Genomic DNA, 5293 nt, shown 5'->3' on the forward strand with positions numbered 1-5293 from the left:
GTGGGGAGGGTGGGGATGTAAGAGGATGGAGGTGTGGGGGAAAGGATGGAGGTGGGGGGTGTGGGGAGGGTGGGAGAGGGGATATATTCGTCTATACTCGTACACGAACCATCATCCCATAAGACAATATTCTCTCTCTCTGGACAAATATCACAGTAGGACAGCATATAGTTAGGTGACGTTAATCCTTTGTTATTCTGTCTAAAGAAATGATTTTGTCCAGTATGTGATCAATCTGTCAGTACTGTTACATAACGATTTTACTGCCTGTATATCTGTCTATCGGTCCACAAGAGACTAACGCTGATCACAAGAGAGAGAGACTCGTTTCAGGGTATCAAGAGTAAGACAGGTTGAGAATATCATACAACTGAGCCTCCAGCCAGCTACCCGAATGCCGCCCTTAACACTTTACACCTGCCACCAACTGCACATTGCATCACCACAAACACCACTCGCCTTAATTACTCTTCTACACATTTATATAACATCAGGAAAATCATATTATATACACAGAAATGTTAATAGTACACAGATTTATGTTATAATAACGTATATTCAATTTGTATAACAGTAAATTTATATTATAGATATGGTGTTATTACTCATATCCAATCTGTCAGAAAATGTATATTAATTTATATAATTACATTCAGCCTAAACGCAGGAAATATATATAATACACATTTATTAAAGAGATCCGTAATTACGCATACAACCTTTACCTTAAGTATCGTGTGTGTGTGTGTGTGTGTGTGTGTGTGTGGACAGGGAGGAGAGCTCTTGTATGACGTTGCTTCCTTTTATCCGTCCTCTCCCTGTACCTCTCCTCTCCCTCCGTCTCCCTCCTCTCCCAAGCGCCTCTCTCCTCTCCTTCACCTCTCATCACTCCTCCCCCCTCTCATCTAACTCTCTACCTCATTCAACAACTCTCTCTCTCTCTCTCAGGTGTAGATAACGCTAGAGAAGTGAAAATTAGTGATGCAGGTGTAGGGTCAGGTGTAGGCCAGGTGTGGGGTCAGGTGTAGGCAGGTGTGGAGGTCAGGTGTAGGGTCAGGTGTGGGGTGGTGCAGTAAGTTAAGGGCCAGGTGTGGGTAAGTTAGGGTCAGGTGTAGGCAGGTGCAGGGTCAGGTGTATGGGTCTTGTAGGTTCAGGTGTGGGCAGCTGTAGGATCAGGTGTGTGGCCGTGGACAGGGTCAGGTGTGAGACCAGATGTAAGGTCAGGTATATGGGTCTTGTAGGGTCAGGTGTAGGTCAAGTGTAGGGCCAGGTGTAGGGCCAAGTGTAAGGCCAGGTATATGGGTCTTGTGGGGTCAGGTGTGGGCAGGTGTAGATGGGGTCTGAGAGTAGTGTCAGTTAGGAGCTGGTTGTGGGCAGGTGTAAGCAGGTGTAGGGCCAGGTGTGGGCAGGTGTAGGGACAGGAGTGGGCAGGTGTAGGGCCAGGTGTGAGCAGGTGTAGGGCCAGGTGTGTGAGCAGGTGTAGGCCAGGTGTGAGCAGGTGTAGGGCCAGGTGTGGGCAGGTGTGTGAGCAGGTGGAGCCAGGGTGTAAGCAGTGTAGGGCCAGGTGTGGGCAGGTGTGAGCAGGTGTGGCAGTGTAGTGGCCAGGTGTGGGCCAGGGTGGCAGGTGTGGGGCCAGGTGTGAGCAGGTGTGGGGCGTCACTCCCAAGCCAACCTCGCCAGATCCTCTTTAAGGTTTCTTCATCCACCTCCCGCCATGTTACCTCCACACTACCTCAGCCGTGCCTCCACACTACCTCCAGCTGTTACCTCCCACACTACCTCCATGTACCTCTACTACCTCCACCTGTTACCACTACACTACCTCCACCTGTACCTCCACACTACCTCCACCTGTCTCCCACTCCACCTCCACCTGTTACCTCTACTACCTCCTGTTACCTCCCACCTACCTCCAGCTGTTACCTCCACACCCTCCACTGCCTCACACTACCTCATCACCTCCACACCACCTCCAGCTGTTACCTCCACACTACCTCCAGCTGTTACCCCTCCACACTACCTCAGCTGTTACCTCCACACTACCTCCATCTGTTACCTCCACACTACCTCCAGCTGTTACCCTCTACCCACTCCAGCTGTACCTCTACACTACCTCCAGCTGTTACCTCCTACCTCCAGCTGTTACCTCCACACTACCTCCACCTGTTACCTCCACACTACCTCCACCTGTTACCTCCACTACCTCCACCTGTTACCTCACACACCTCCAGCTGTTACCTCCACACACTACCTCCACCTGTTACCTCCCACACTACCTCCACCTGTTACCTCCACACTACCTCCAGCTGTTACCTCACACTACCTCCACCTGTTACCTCCACACTACCTCCACCTGTTACCTCCACACTACCTCCAGCTGTTACCTCCCCTACCTCAGCTGTTACCTCTACACTACCTCCACCTGTTACCTCCACACTACTCCACCTGTTACCTCCACACTACCTCCACCTGTTACCTCCCATTACCTCCATGTTACCTCCCACTACCTCCACCTGTACCTCCACATTACCTCACCTGTTACCTCACACTACCTCCAGCTGTTACCTCCCACACTACCTCCACCTGTTACCTCCACACTACCTCCACCTGTTACCTCCCTACCTCCCACCTGTTACCTCCACATTACCTCCACCTGTTATTGTTCTTTGTTTTCTCTCTCCTCTTTATCACTTCTTTCTCTCTCTCCTTTCATTTGCTTTACTTTTTTGTTCCATTCTGCTAGATTTTACCCTCTTCTTCCACCCCTCTTCTTCCACCCCTCTTCTTCACCTCCCCCCTCTTCTTCACCTCCCCCTCTTCTTCCACCTCCCCCCTCTTCTTCCCCTCCCCCCTCTTCTTCCCACCTCCCCTCTTCTTCCCCTCTTCTTCCCACCTCCCCCTCTTCTTCCACCTCCCTCTTCTTCCACCTCCCCTCTTCTTCCCTCCCCCTCTTCTTCCCTCCTCCCCTCTTCTTCCACCTCCCCCTCTTCTTCCACCTCCCCTCCCCCTCTTCTTCCCCCCCTCTTCTTCCCACCCTCCTCCCTCTCTTCTTCCCTCCCCCTCTTCTTCCCCCCTCCTCTCCTTCTTCCACCTCTCCTCTTCCACCTCCTCTTCTTCCCCCCTCTTCTTCCTCCTCCTCCTCCATATCATAAAATGTTTTATCTCCCCATGTTATCATTTCCTCTGTTTATTTCCTCTTCCTCTTCTTCCTTTTCCTCCTTTCTCTTCTTCCTTCTCCTCTTCTTCTTCCTTCTCCTCTCTCCTTTCTCTCTACTTCCTCTTCCTTCTCCCATTTGCTGTTTACTCGTGTTTTTGTCATCAGTATATATATTTTTCTCCCTTTGTGAAACTGTCTATTTATTCTTGTTTTGTATATTTCATTTATACATATGTTTCATTTATTATATTTCATTTATACATATATTCATTTTGTACATATTTCATTTATACATGTATTTCATTGTATATTTTCATTTTTAGATATACCACCCCCTCACCCCCCTCCCCCTCACCCTATATCCCCCTCCCTTTAGCCCCCTCCTTTCAGCACCTTCTTTAATGCTACTCCTTCCTCACTCACCCTATGTATCCCCCTCCTTTCCCTGTCCTCACCCTGCCTCCTTCACTTCCTGTCTCACCCTATGCCTCCTTCCCTCTATGCCTCCCCTCACCCCCATGCCTCCCCTCTATGCCTCCCCCTCACCCCCCCCCAAACCCCCCCCCCCACCCCCACCCCACCCCCCCCCCCCCCACCCCCCCACCCCCCACCCCCCCCCACCCCCTGTACATCCCCATCCCCTCCTTACAACCCATCCCCCATGTCCCCTTTGTCCCCATGTCATCACCTATTTGTCCACCTCATTTATGCATCCACCTCCATTCTCCCCCCTCCTTCCCCCTATACCTCCTCCACCCCTATACCTCCTCACCCCCCTATCACCTCCCCCTCACCCCTATACCTCCCCTCATCCCCCTATCCTCCCCTCACCCCCTGCCTCCTCACCCCCCTACCTCCCCCTCACCCCCTCTTACCTCCTCACCCCACCTACCTCCCCCTATACCTCCCCACCCCCTGGCCTCAATGCTTTGCAGGCTAACCTCACAATCATCCAATATGAGTCGCTTTTGGCCGGGCATGTGTGTGTTTTTTTCGTGATTTTCCCCTCAATGTATTCCCTCACCCATGACCCACACCTTGAGCCACACCTAACCCGAGGCCCAAGTCCAGACAGTGTTGGTGAGAGGGCAGAACAGTGGTATTATTACACACAGCAGGCAAACAAACAGAGTACAGTGGCCAAACAAACAAAAATGCTAAAAAAAATTAAACCTTAATCATCATTTGAAATATTATGGTAGTATATTTTATTCTATTATTATTATTGTGTGTGTGTGTGTGTTAGTATTAAGTATTCTTTTCAATTTTTCATAAAATTTCTAAAACCTATCCTCCCCTACACATCACCCCCACACACACTCCACCTACCCTACATCACACCCCCTGCCTACATCACACCCCCACACTCCTACCCTACATCCCACCCCACACCTCCACCTACCCTGTCCACCCCCACACCACCACCTCCCTATGTCACCCCACACACTCACCTGCCTGCATCACCCCACACTCACCTGCACCCCACACGTCACCCCCACACTCACCTGCCCCTACATCCCCCCTCACCCTGCAACTACTCACTTGCACCTCACCTCCCACCTCCACCTACCCTACATCCACCCCCACACTCACCTGCCGTACGTCCACCCCCACCTCTGATCAACCCCCTCATCCACCTGCCCTACATCCCACCCCACACTCTCCACCCTGCCTACATCACACCCCCACACCTCCACCTGCCTACATCCCACACACCTCCACCTACCGTGCATCACCCACACACCTCACCTACCCTACATCCACCCCCACCTCCACCTGCCGTGCATCCACCCCCACCTCCATCGGCCCCTACCTCCACACCATCACCCCCACCTCACCTGCCGTCCCTCACCCTCCTCCACCTACCGTACATCACCCCCACCTCCACCTGCGTACATCACCCCCACCTCACCTACCGTGCATCACCCCCACCACACCTCCATCCACCCCCACCTCCATCACCCTCACCATCACCTGCGTGCATCCACCCCCCCACCTGCCATCCACATCACCCCCCGCCACCCCCCATCTCCACACTCCATCACCTCACCAGCTACATCACCCCCCACCTCACCTGCCGTGCATCCCACCTCACCTGCATTCACCCCCCACCACCCCCCACCTCCATCCACCCCT

This window comes from Homarus americanus, unplaced genomic scaffold (genome assembly GCF_018991925.1).
Source record: "Homarus americanus isolate GMGI-L3 unplaced genomic scaffold, GMGI_Hamer_2.0 scaffold25749, whole genome shotgun sequence".
Taxonomy (NCBI): Eukaryota; Metazoa; Arthropoda; class Malacostraca; order Decapoda; family Nephropidae; genus Homarus; species Homarus americanus.